The sequence below is a fragment of the Triticum urartu genome, unplaced genomic scaffold, assembly GCF_056163025.1.
Source record: "Triticum urartu cultivar PI428250 unplaced genomic scaffold, HENAU_Tu73 scaffold146, whole genome shotgun sequence".
NCBI lineage: Eukaryota > Viridiplantae > Streptophyta > Magnoliopsida > Poales > Poaceae > Triticum > Triticum urartu.
Window position 1 is genome coordinate 15,001 of NW_028259925.1, and position 15,000 is coordinate 30,000.

The following is a 15,000-nucleotide window of genomic DNA, read 5'->3' on the forward strand; positions in this document are numbered from 1 at the left end:
AATTTTGTATTTTTCCTGATCAGAAAAATACATGAAAAAGAAAGGAGGTAGAAAAATTTTTGGATTTATGGTTAAAGAAGAAAAAGAAGAAAACAGGGGTTCTGTTGAATTTCAAGTATTCAGTTTCACCAATAAGATACGGAGACTTGCTTCACATTTGGAATTACACAAAAAAGATTTTTCATCGGAAAGAGGTCTACGAAGACTTTTGGGAAAACGTCGACGTTTGCTGGCTTATTTGGCAAAGAAAAATAGAGTACGTTATAAGAAATTAATCGGTCAGTTGAATATTCGGGAGCAGTAATTTAATCGTTCAAATTTTTTTCTTGTTTTATTATTTTTTTAGTAGTCTTATAGTAGTCTTAGATTTTTCATTTTGATGAGCCTCGCTTTGAGGAATTCATGGAATAATCCATTTTCATGGAATAATGAATTAAGGAAGAAAGGATATGAGTCTACCGCTTACAAGAAAAGATCTCATGATAGTCAATATGGGCCCTCAACACCCATCAATGCATGGTGTTCTTCGACTGATCGTTACTCTCGATGGTGAGGATGTTATTGATTGTGAACCCATATTAGGGTATTTACACAGAGGAATGGAAAAAATCGCGGAAAACCGAACTATTATACAATACTTACCTTATGTAACAAGGATATAGAGAGATTGTAGAAAGGGGATAGGATAGTTATTTTTGCAAGAGACTTGTTGTAAATTCCTTAACTTAAGAAAGAAAAAAGAATAAAAACACAGATACATAACATAAAAAAAAGAATAAATAAGACGAGATTCGACCTCCCCCTACATATTTAATTTCCTCTCCTATACAAAAACTAGCAAGACCCACTCCATTGGTAATTCCATCAATAACACCCTTATCAAAAAACTCCGTGAGTTCGGTTAACCCTCTTATACCGAGGGTAAAGACCCTAGTATAGAAAATATCTATATAACCACGATTATATGACCAACTGTATATATTTTTTTTTACTTGATCTAAAAATTCTTTTTTAGGATTTCCTTTGTAAAAAGAGTTTATTAAATCCAAATTCTGAAAAAAAGAATAAGCGGATCCATAGAAGATATATGCTATGAATAAACCAAAGATAGCTAGACTTACAGAAGAAATTGCATTAGTAATAAATTCATATGAATTTACAAAAGAATTAGAACTTTCCTGGGTAAAGTTTATTGAGGGAGTTAACCACTTTGATAATATGGTTAACTCTGCTATTCCATTACCAATTCCTCCATTATCAAAAGAGATTCCTATGAATCCAATGAACAAAGTGAAAAGTAGTAATATAAGAAGAGGAAATAACATAGTATTTCCCGTTTCATGCGGATAGGCAAAAGTTTTTTTAGCCCCAAAAGACGTAGTAAAGGATCCTATCCTATTTCTTGTATTACCTTGAATTTTTGGTATATTTTGTGAAAAAAAAGAAACTCCACTCTTCGTTGTTGATAAAACGAAATCCCTATTCACTCCTTTGGGTATCCTTTTTCCCCATAAGGATATTGAATACAAGGAACTCTCTTTAGTGCTACTGTAATTTTGAAAATGAACACGCAAATACCCATCAAATGTAAGTAAATATATCCGAAACATATAAAAGGCAGTTAATCCTGCAGTAAAGGAGGCTATTATTCCAAAAAAGGGCGAATACAACCAACTATTACTAAGGATTTCATCTTTGGACCAGAAGCAAGCAAGAGGTGGAATACCACAAAGAGAAAGTGTACCCCATAAAAAAGTAGTTCTTGTGATTGGAATGTATTTTCTTAAACCGCCCATAAGAACCATATTTTGACTTTTATCTGGTGAATATCCAACAAGAGGTTCCATTGAATGAATAACGGATCCGGATCCCAAGAACAATAAAGCTTTTGAATAAGCATGAGTGATCAAATGGAATAAAGCAGCTTGATAAGAACCTATACCTAGAGCTAACATCATATAACCCAATTGAGACATTGTAGAATAGGCTAAGCTTCTTTTAATATCTCTCTGAGCAAGAGCTAAAGTAGCTCCTAAGAATAGTGTTATTGTACCTACTAAAGAAATAAAACTCATTATCAAAGGTAAAGATATGAAAAGAGGAAGAAGTCGAGCTAGAAGAAAAATTCCCGCAGCAACCATAGTTGCTGCGTGTATAAGAGCCGAAATAGGAGTGGGCCCTTCCATAGCATCGGGTAACCATACGTGAAGAGGGAATTGTGCGGATTTCGCAACTGCACCAAGGAATAATAAAAAAGCACACAAAGTAGTAAGTAAAGAGTTAATTCCATTATTAGGAATCCAGTTATTAGCTATTTTGAACAAATCCCTAAACTCTAAACTACCTGTTATCCAAAAAAAACCTAAAATTCCTAATAATAGACCAAAATCCCCTACACGATTAGTTACAAAAGCTTTTTGACAAGCACTCGCTGCGATTGGTCGTGTAAACCAAAAGCCTATCAATAAATAAGAACACATTCCCACGAGTTCCCAAAAAAAATAAATTTGTATCAAATTGGAGCTAGTAACCAATCCCAACATGGAAGTATTGAAAAAACTTATATAAACAAAAAATCTCAAATATCCTTCATCGTGAGACATATAACCATCACTATAAATAAGAACCAGGATTCCTACAGTAGTAATTAGTATTAACATAATAGAAGTAAGTGGGTCAATCAAGTATCCAAATTCTAAAGAAAAATCATTATTGACGGTCCAAGACCATAGATATTGATAGATCGAACTTCCATTTATTTGTTGAATAGACAGTTGAACTGAGAATACCATAGCTATACTTAAGAGTAAAACACTAGGAAAAGCCCATATGCGACGAAGATTTTTTGTTGCTGTCGGAATAAGAATAAGGCCAAATCCCATTGACATAATAACTGGAAGTGGGAGAAGAGGGATTACCCATGCATATTGATATGTATGTTCCATAAGAAAAGAAATTGCAATTTTTACTTCAATTTTTACTTCAATTTTTCTATAAAATTGTTTCCGATTCACCAAACCAATTCTTATCTCTTTCTGAAAGAATAAATAAAAAGAATAAGAAAAAATACTGAAATTCTTAATTTTTCCAAAATTTATCTCATTGAAATAATTAAAAATTAAGAATGGGTTTAGTTGGTTAAATTAAAAAAGTTAATAAAATAACTAGGTAACGAAGTTATTTTATTAACTAAATAAAGATATTTATAAAAATAAAAAAAAAAAAGTGGAATCATTTTACTTTCTATTCATAATTCATTTTTATATTTCTTTAAAACAAAGATGAAACAGCTCTCTTGTTCCATAATTAACTGATTGAGTGAATTCCAATGAAAACCTATGTTTATAAGAAATTATCGAATAGTCCTTACTTCATATAGAACTAAAATTCTAATGACTATAAATTACCTAAGTTTTAGAATGTCTTGTTTAAGAGACTCAGTATTTTTTGTTTTGATTGGAATTCCTTTCCTTTATGGAATACCATTCTGAACTTAATTAACTATTTTCATTTTCCCTTCTTTTTATCCCCCCGTCTTATCTTATATGGGGGATAGGCTTCCATACCATATATCTATATATGGAGTATACTTGATATATAAATAGATATAAATAGATTTAAATGAGAAACCCTTCTATATATTCTATATTATTAAAAAAAAAGTATAAAATATATAAAGAAAAAATGTTAAAAAATTCTTGTTGTCTTATCCGCATTAGACAAAATGAAGTAAAAAATAATTCAAAATTTAAGTATCTTTCAGTATCTAAGTATAAATACTAATAAAAAGAAGAAAGAAGGATTGATTTGCAGCAATAGATGTCTTTCACATACAACTAGAAAAAAGTAATTTCCTTTTTGAATGGCAGTTCCAAAAAAACGTACTTCAATGTCAAAAAAGCGTATTCGTAAAAATATTTGGAAGAAAAAGACTTATTTTTCCATAGTACAATCTTATTCTTTAGTAAAATCAAGATCATTTTCGAGCGGTAATGAGCATCCAAAACCAAAGGGTTTTTCTGGGCAACAAACAAATAATAAGATTTTGGAATAATATGAATTGACTTATCAAAAAAGAATTCCAATTATTTAATAATTTGGATTCTTCTTTGAATGTACTTTTATGTGTCGAATTACTCGGTACAATATTCTTAGAACAAAAAACCCCTCTTATCTTATATATACAAGAAAAAAAAAGTTTTGTTTGGTATACTGTGTGCTAAGTATTCTTTTCCTATCAATGAACTTTTCATAATTTTCCTAATAGAATCCTCATATTCTATTAGGAAAATTATGAAAAGTGGAGTATTCTTACAATAGGACTTACAACTTCCACCTATCTTCTCCAAAATCATAAGGTTAGTAAATCTTATTAATAAGAGCATAAAGACTTTCATTCTAGAAATTTTTAAAAAATCCAAAAAGCCTTTTCTATTTATCCATTTTATTTTAATTTCATCATTAAATAGAAACCCTTTTGGATTTTTTTCATTGTATTGAAAGAATTTTCAAAATGTAAAGGGGAAATTAATTAGAAAAAATTAGTTCTATAATTGCAAGTTAGAAAAAAGAAGTTCCAACTCTTTCAAGCAGTGTTTGTGTTTCTATTGGGCAAAGCAAGAGTTTATTGTAAAAAAAAAAAATGGAAACGATACTACCAAACGAAGTCTATTTTAATGAAAACTCTAATGTTCCTAAATTTTATGGACTTTCCCAATATCGACGATTCCCAAGATAATAGCTATTATTCTTTTAAGTTACCTATTATTTGAAGTTAGCCGCCATGGTGAAATTGGTAGACACGCTGCTCTTAGGAAGCAGTGCTCAAGCATCTCGGTTCGAATCCGAGTGGCGGCATTCTTGAAAAAGAATACAATAGATTAGAAATCAATTCGAAATTTACAATTTTGTAATGGGACCTTCCCCTTATGCTATTTGCAACTTTAGAACATATACTAACTCATATCTCTTTCTCAACGATTTCAATTGTGATTACGATTCATTTTATAACCTTATTAGTTCGTGAACTTGGAGGATTACGCGATTCGTCAGAAAAAGGAATGATAGTTACTTTTTTCTCTATAACAGGATTCTTAGTTTCTCGTTGGGCTTCCTCGGGACATTTTCCATTAAGTAATTTATATGAGTCATTGATCTTCCTTTCATGGGCCCTGTATATTCTTCATACCATTCCTAAAATACAGAACTCTAAAAATGATTTAAGCACAATAACTACGCCAAGTACTATTTTAACGCAAGGCTTTGCCACATCGGGTCTTTTAACTGAAATGCATCAATCCACGATACTAGTACCTGCTCTACAATCTCAGTGGTTAATGATGCATGTCAGTATGATGTTATTAAGCTATGCAACTCTTTTGTGCGGATCCTTATTATCTGCCGCTATTCTAATCATTAGATTTCGAAATAATTTCCATTTCTTTTCTAAAAAGAAAAAAAATGTTTTAAATAAAACATTTTTCTTTAGTGATATTAAATATTTTTATGCAAAAAGAAGTGCTTTAAAAAGAACCTCTGTCCCTTCATTTCCAAATTATTACAAATATCAATTAACGGAGCGTTTGGATTCTTGGAGTTATCGTGTCATTAGCCTAGGATTTACCCTTTTAACCGTAGGTATTCTTTGTGGAGCAGTATGGGCTAATGAGGCCTGGGGATCCTATTGGAATTGGGATCCTAAGGAAACTTGGGCATTTATTACTTGGACCATATTCGCAATTTATTTACATAGTAGAACAAATCCAAATTGGAAGGGTACGAATTCTGCACTTATAGCTTTGATAGGATTTCTTATAATTTGGATTTGTTATTTTGGTATAAATCTATTAGGAATAGGCTTACATAGTTATGGTTCGTTTACATTAACACCTAAATGATTACATAAAATAAAACCTTCATGAAATGAAGGTTTTTACTTTTATGTTTTATTTGAGAACCCCTTGAACGCCTTATCAAAGGGTTCTCAAAAATTCGAGATAGATCTAATTATACTTTTTTACTTATTTCTGCATTATATACTTTTTTACTTATTTCTGCATTAATAGAGCAGACGAGTAAAAAAAAGCAAACCTATTTAGGATAATAATTGGATAAGAGAGCCTCTACCCTGTCAACGGATAGGGAGAGAACAAAATCTGGATAAATACCAATTCCTATTACTGGTAAAAAGATACAGATTAAAATAAAGAGTTCTCGTGGTCCAGAATCCACAAAATTTGCGTTTGGAACATTAAATAGCTTGTATCCATAGAACATCTGGCGTAACATAGATAATAAATAAATAGGAGTTAATATCATTCCAATTGCCATTACAAAAGTAATTAGTGTTTTTGGCATTAACAGAAATTTTGGACTAGTAATTAGTCCAAAAAATACTACTAATTCTGCGACAAAACCACTCATTCCTGGTAAGGCAAGAGAAGCCATTGAAAAGCTACTAAACATGGTAAAAATTTTAGGCATTGGGATAGATATTCCCCCCAGTTCTTCGAGATAAACAAGACGCATTCTATCAGAAGCGGTTCCTGCCAAGAAAAAAAGTGTAGCACCAATAAATCCATGGGATAATATTTGTAAAATAGCTCCATTGAGTCCAATGTTGGTTATGGAACCAATTCCTATAATTATGAAACCCATGTGAGATACAGAGGAATAAGCTATTCTTTTTTTGAAATTTCGTTGACCAAGAGAAGTTGAAGCTGCATAGATTATTTGGATCGCTCCTATTATTACTAACCAGGGCGAAAATAGATAATGAGCATGAGGTAACAATTCCATGTTGATCCGAATCAATCCATATGCTCCCATCTTTAATAATATTCCCGCTAAAAGCATACATGTACTATAATGTGCTTCCCCATGGGTATCTGGTAACCACGTATGTAGGGGTATAATCGGCAATTTGACAGCATAAGCAATAAGGAAGCCAAAATATAAAAGTATTTCCAAGGTTGCAGGGTATGATTGATTAATTAATCTTTCCAAATCTAATCCTGGTTCGTTGGAACCATATAAGCCCATACCCAGAACTCCGATTAAGAAAAAAATGGAACCGCCTGCAGTATACAAAATAAACTTTGTAGCTGAATATAGACGCCTCTTCCCCCCCCACATGGATAAAAGTAAGTAAACAGGAATTAATTCTAACTCCCACATGATAAAAAAAAGTAAAAGGTCTCGCGAAGAAAATAATCCTATTTGACCACTATACATTGCGAGCATCAGGAAATAGAATAATCGCGAATTCCGTGTAATTGGCCAAGCTGCTAAAGTAGCTAAAGTAGTGATAAATCCTGTCAATAAAATAGATCCTAATGAAAGTCCATCGATTCCCAATCTCCAGTGGAAATCGAAGACATCTATCCATTTATAATCCTCCTTTAATTGGATTAAGGGATCCTCCAGTTGGAAATGATAACAGAACGCATAAGTCATTAGAAGGAATTCTAATAAACAAATAGATATAGTATACCACCTAACGACTTTGTTTCCCTTATGAGGTAAAAAGAAAATTAATGAACCTGCAAATATCGGCAAAACAACAAGTATTGTTAACCAAGGAAAATAACTCATGATAAAGTGATAAAGACAAGATACGTTTTGACCAGAAAAGCCCGTGCTCGATTATTTCGAGCACAGGCTTCTTCGGTAAAGAGGAATCAGACGATTCGAGTGAAGTTTTTTGTAACGTATCAATAAGATAGAGCCATGCTACGTGTTGTTTCAGGCCCTAAATAAACGCGGACACTTAAAAAATCTGTCGGGCAGGCAGATTCACATCTCTTACAACCCACACAATCTTCGGTTCTCGGCGCGGAAGCAATTTGCTTGGCTTTACATCCATCCCAGGGTATCATTTCTAATACATCTGTTGGACAAGCTCGTACACATTGAGTGCATCCTATACATGTATCGTAAATTTTTACGGAATGTGACATTGGATCTATAAATTTTTCTTTTCAACATAAAATTTTTCGATCTGGTAAAAATGAAATTAGTACTATAATGAGTCATATGTATTGTAGACACCAGACGAAGCAATGGTTTATCCAAACTTCAAAAAAAAAAATCTATTTTTTAATCTGTTTGTGAGAAAGCGTGAAGAGAGCCAAGAGACTTTAATTTTGGATTTCAACAATAAATAAGAAATAAGAAAGAATTTTACGAATTGTACAGACGAATTCGAATTAGCCAATAAATTGGCTATCGTCTTTTCAATATAAATTATTGCAATATTCAAATTGCAATATCAATGAATTACAAATACAAAAATTCATTTAAGTGAAAAAGAATACTATGCAATAATCTACTAAAAAAAATGGATATTCTCAAATAATACTAAGAAAATAGTATTGATTTCTATTTATTTTAATATGTGCGCCTTTGTTTAGAGGATTCTATGTCTAATTATTCAAAAGTCTAATTATTCAATAAATTAGATTGATTGATACGAGTGGATTTCCTATTACGATGGATGGAAGAAAGAATGGATAGTCCAATAGCGGCTTCAGCAGCTGCAAGGGCTATAACAAAAATTGCGAAAATATCTCCTTTTAATTGGCGACTATCAAATAGATCAGAAAATGTTACGAGATTTAGATTAATTGAATTCAGTATAAGTTCAAGACATATTAGAGCTCTAACCATGTTTCGGCTTGTGATCAATCCATAGATACCAATCGAAAATAAATAGACACTCAAAAAAAGTACATGCTCAAACATCATTAACTAACTCCTTATCAATCTCGATTCATTTCAATATGAGGGCAAGAATTGAACCGATTCAATTAATTACAATAGAACAATTACACAACAAAAGAAAAAAAAAAAAAAAAAAAAGGAGGTATTTGTTGGCAGTAGATGGATTTTACTAAATCAAAATTGTGATTCTTTAGTTATTTATTTTAGATTTGCAATTCTTATAATTTGTACTTTTTCTAAGTTTTCTTATTGCCGAGCCATAGTAATTGCACCTATTAAAGAAACTAGAAGAATTATGGAAATGAGTTCAAACGGAAGATAAAAATCGGTTGCTAAATGAATTCCAATTTGTTGAACATTATTTATGAGACCCTGTTCTACTATTTGGTTTGATCTTGTAGTCCAAAGAATTCCATACCACGACGTATCTGGGATAGTAGTCATTAGTGAAAAAACAATAGTTATACAAACGAGTGAAGTGAACCCATCTCCAATAGTCCAATAATTCTTATCTTTAGACCATTCTGAGCCATTTACGAACATTACAGCGAATATGATCAAGACATTTATGGCTCCCACATAAATAAGAAGTTGTGCGACAGCTACAAAGTAGGAATTTAATAAAAAATAGAATAAGGATATACAAACAAGAACTAATCCCAGCGAAAAGGCAGAATAAATGGGGTTGGTAAGTAATACTACTCCTAGACCCCCTAGTAGAAGAACAAATCCCCCAAATAGCATAAGAATCTCATGTATTGGTCCAGGTAAATCCATTATGGATAAAAAGAAATTAATAGTATAAAATTTTTCATGAACTGACTAAAACTAAAGGATTCAAGGAAGGAAAAAAGGATTAGGGTATTTTTTTGTGTATAAACTTATAGTTATAAATTATATTATATCACGAAAATCTAGTCTGATTTAAAATAAGAAATAATTTCCAATAAGCAGTAGTTTTTCGTTTTTCTTTATAGTTTAATTTTAAAGTTTAATAAAGAATTATTAGATTTTTATAACAGAAAGACAAAATCAAAGTTTAGTAATCAGTAATCGTTCTTGAATTCGAAGATTTTTCTTTGTTTATTTTACTTTCAGACGAATTCCTAATTGTTTGAATTGTGTAATCTCCCATTATGGAGATTGGTAACCGACTTAAAGCAATTTGATTGTAATTCAATTCATGACGATCATAGGTAGAAAGTTCATATTCTTCAGTCATTGATAAACAGCTTGTTGGACAGTACTCAACACAATTGCCACAAAATATACAAACTCCGAAATCAATACTATAATTAAGCAATTGTTTTCTTTTAATATCCTTTTCAAATCTCCAATCCACAACGGGTAAATCTATCGGACATACGCGAACACATACTTCACAAGCAATACATTTATCAAATTCAAAGTGGATTCGCCCTCGGAAACGCTCTGGTGTAATTGATTTTTCATAAGGGTAGTGAATCGTTATAGGTAAACGATTTGTGTGGGATAAGGTAGTTATGAAACTTTGACCTATGTACCTTGTAGCACGTATTGTTTGTTGACCATAACTCATGAACCCAGTTACCATAGGGAACATATTCATTCTAAATATCTATGAAAAAGATATGTTTCTTTCTCTTGTTTGAGAGAGCTTTTGTGTTGAAAATATTCTTACTATTATTGTATTATCTTATTTATAGTGAAACAAGTTGAGAAGAGGTTGTTAATAAGAGATTGCCCAGGGAAATAGGTAAAAGAAATTTCCATCCAAGATTTAATAACTGATCCATTCTCATCCTCGGTAAAGTCCATCTTATTGTGATAGAAATGAAGAGAAATAAATAAGCTTTAGTTAATGTAATAAATATACCCATTGTCATTTCCAAAATTCCAACTGCTTTATTCATTTGGAAAAAATCAAAAAAGGATATATAGGGAATAGATAAATTCCACCCGCCCAAGTAGAGAACTGTTACAAATAAAGAAGAAACTAATAAATTTAGGTAAGAAACAAGATAAAATAAACCATATTTGATACCGGAATATTCAGTTTGGTAACCTGCTACTAATTCTTCCTCCGCTTCTGGTAAATCAAAGGGTAATCTTTCACATTCTGCCAAAGAAGAAATTAAAAAAACCAGAAAACCTATAGGCTGACGCCAAATATTCCATCCAAAAAAACCGTATTTTGACTGTGCTTCAACTATATCAACTGTACTTGAACTGTTAGATAATCATAGTCGGTGATAACATCACAGTTCCCACCGCTATTTCAAAACCGTACATGAAACCTTAGCTTCATACGGCTTCTCTATGATCAGAAAAAGGAAAGGACTGTTTTGTTCCTAGCCCCGGGGGCGTAGATAGAATTAGATAAAATAAAATAGATTTGAAAGTCCTAAATTAGACCAAAGGAATTCCGTCTGCTAGAATAAGAAAAAGCGCTTCCGAATTGATCTCATCCTTTATAATATAATGAAAATTTTTCTTTGTTCAGTAATAACTTAATCTTGGAATAAAACACTTGTTACTTGTTATAGGAATTCAATTAATAAATGGAAAGAGTTGGGTATTAGTTCATGAGCAATTCTGCATGAATATGGATAGAGGAAGGAAATAATGAAAATTTTTTCTAGTGCACTCCATATCTTTTTTACTATTCTTCTTTCCCCAGGGAGGGGGTATTTAAAAAGAAAAAATGGATAAAGGGTTAATTCGTTCTTGATAGCCATTTCCTTAACAAGTGAATGGGAACATACTCTGGATCGGAATCCGAAGAAAGTACTACTTGATAATTTCTACAAATTGCAAGTCCTTATTATGATTCCTTTTATGGGCAAAAATCTCTAATGTTTTAGATTTTCCATTACTAATCCTTTATGTACTTTAGTGTTCCTAACCCTTCACTAACTTTTGGTGGATTCTTCTTATGGATTATTAAGTTATAGTAATAACTAGGAGTATTCTAGTAATGGAATTCCATATCGTGAATCCTTTATTCTTGGCCGCTTCAAGATATGATGACTAATTAAAAAATATCAACCTTGGGATAAAGAGTTTACACTGCTTATGTTTACTTCCACTTTTTTCTTGTACGTAGGAAATGAGATTTTTTCTTTTTACTACAAATTTATAAGCTGTTTTGTTTCACTCATATAGCTATCTAGTTTAACTTACCAACCCAAATACTAAATAAGAAAAGGAATATAAATAGTTAATGGATTTTATAGGAAAAAGATCTATTTTAACGAATCACACGTAGAGATATTGCTAGCACACAAAAAGTTAATGGTATTTCATAACTAATGGATTGAGCAGCAGCTCGTAGACCGCCTGAAAAAGAATATTTATTATTTGAGCTATATCCTGCCATAAGAAGACCAATAGGAGCTATACTTGAAATGGCAATCCATAAAAAAACACCAATACTAAGATCGGCTAAAACAAAATGATATCCCAAAGGGATAACTAAAAAACTTAATAAAACTGATATGACTGCTATAGAGGGTCCAATGCTAAATAAAGAAATATCTCCTCGGGATGGCAGAATATCTTCTTTAAAAAGTAGCTTAGTCCCATCTGCTATAGCTTGAAGCAGGCCCAGGGGGCCAGCATATTCAGGACCAATACGTTGTTGTATCGACGCAGATATTTCTCTGTCTAACCACACAATTACGAGTACCTCTATTGTTATTCCCAAAAGGAGGGTCAAAATGGGTAGAATCGATATCAGTCCATAGACTTCTTTTAATAATTCCAATTTCGAAAAAGAATTGATAGTTTCTACCTCTACCCTATCTATTATCATTTCAACGATCAACTTCCCCCATAATGATATCTATACTACCTAATATCGTCATGATATCAGCCAATTTCATTTTTTTAACTAGCTGAGGAAGAATTTGCAAATTAATAAACCCGGGTGGACGGATTTTCCATCTCCAGGGGAAAAGGCTATCATCTCCTACTAGATAAATCCCTAATTCACCTTTTGGGGCTTCTACTCTTACATAAAGCTCTTGTCTTGACAATTCAAAATTGGGCGAAGGTTTTTTACCAAGAAATTTATACTCAAAATCATTCCATTCAGAATTATTTTCTTTCTTAAAGCGTCGGACTTCTAAATTTTCATAAGGTCCTCCAGGAATTTTTTCTACAGCTTGTTGAATTATTTTGATGGATTCCCTCATTTCACCAATTCGTACTAAATAGCGAGCTAACGAATCCCCTTCTTTTTGCCATTGGACTTTCCAATCAAATTGGTTGTAAGACTCATAAGGATCTACTTTACGAAGATCCCATTGTATTCCAGAAGCTCGTAACATCGGTCCCGATAAGCCCCAATTTACTGCTTCTTCTCCGCTAATAAAACCTACTCCTTCAACTCGCTCTAAAAAAATTGGATTCTGTGTAATAAGTTGTTGATATTCAACAACTCCGCGTAAAAAATAATCACAGAAATCTAAACATTTATCGATCCATCCATAAGGTAGATCGGCGGCTACTCCTCCGATGCGAAAGTAATTGTGCATCATTCGCATACCTGTAGCAGCTTCAAATAGATCATATATTAATTCTCTCTCTCTAAAAATATAGAAAAAAGGAGTCTGTGCGCCGAGATCCGCCATAAAAGGTCCAAGCCATAGCAAGTGAGAAGCTATCCGGCTTAATTCTAACATAATTACCCTAATATAGCTGGCTCTTTGTGGTATTTGAATATTCTCCAAGAATTCTGGTGCATTTACTGTTATTGCTTCTGTAAACATAGTAGCTAAATAATCCCACCTTGTTACATAAGGTAAGTATTGTATAATAGTTCGGTTTTCCGCGATTTTTTCCATTCCTCTGTGTAAATACCCTAATATGGGTTCACAATCAATAACATCCTCACCATCGAGAGTAACGATCAGTCGAAGAACACCATGCATTGATGGGTGTTGAGGGCCCATATTGACTATCATGAGATCTTTTCTTGTAAGCGGTAGACTCATATCCTTTCTTCCTTAATTCATTATTCCATGAAAATGGATTATTCCATGAATTCCTCAAAGCGAGGCTCATCAAAATGAAAAATCTAAGACTACTATAAGACTACTAAAAAAATAATAAAACAAGAAAAAAATTTGAACGATTAAATTACTGCTCCCGAATATTCAACTGACCGATTAATTTCTTATAACGTACTCTATTTTTCTTTGCCAAATAAGCCAGCAAACGTCGACGTTTTCCCAAAAGTCTTCGTAGACCTCTTTCCGATGAAAAATCTTTTTTGTGTAATTCCAAATGTGAAGCAAGTCTCCGTATCTTATTGGTGAAACTGAATACTTGAAATTCAACAGAACCCCTGTTTTCTTCTTTTTCTTCTTTAACCATAAATCCAAAAATTTTTCTACCTCCTTTCTTTTTCATGTATTTTTCTGATCAGGAAAAATACAAAATTATGTCAGTTATTTTGAAGTTATTCTAATCTCGTACACACACAAATTTGCAATTATTCATCTACTACTGGAATTTGGATTTATTTTATCGATGCAAATTGGATTTGGATAGAAGGGTACATTCTTTCTAATATTTTAGATAGAAGAAATGTTTCTTCTATCTAAAATATTAGAAAGAATTTTGCTGATTTATTTATTGCTATATGCAATTTATGGAATTGATACACCATTTAATTGATATCATTTAGCAAAATGAAACACAGCATATGCATCCATCTTTTGGCTCGAGAATTTCACGGGATAGAGATATGGTATAAGAAATAGACTATTAAGTAACTCTAAATGAATTGTGGATACATCTGTATCCTTAACATACTGAAACGATTGTCATTATTCGTATCAAACCAATAGCGATTCATACAAGCTAAATCTTCTAATCAATGGTGGGCCAATAATGAATTTTTTTGCATATGTATTAAGACGCTTGGCCTGATTTCGAAATTGTCCAGAGTTTTATATGTTGTTTTCATTGCAAAATGATGGGTCTCCTTCCATAACTTTCCAATTACGAGTACGAGAATTGAAAGACATGAAAATTCTCAATTCTCTACGGCGTCTAGTAGATAGAAACAAGAAAATCAGAAGAATCTTTCTCTCTATTCACTATCATTCCGCGTCTTCGACTTCTATTAGTTTCTTTTCTTCTTTAATGCAATAGCTATAGTTTGATATAAGAATCCATTTCTCAAAGTAATGGAAACCATTCTCTTATAGGAAATGGTTCGAAAATCGCTATTCCACCTTTTAGGTATCGTGAAAAGTGATACCTGTGAAGATCGTGCATTTCAGTCAAATT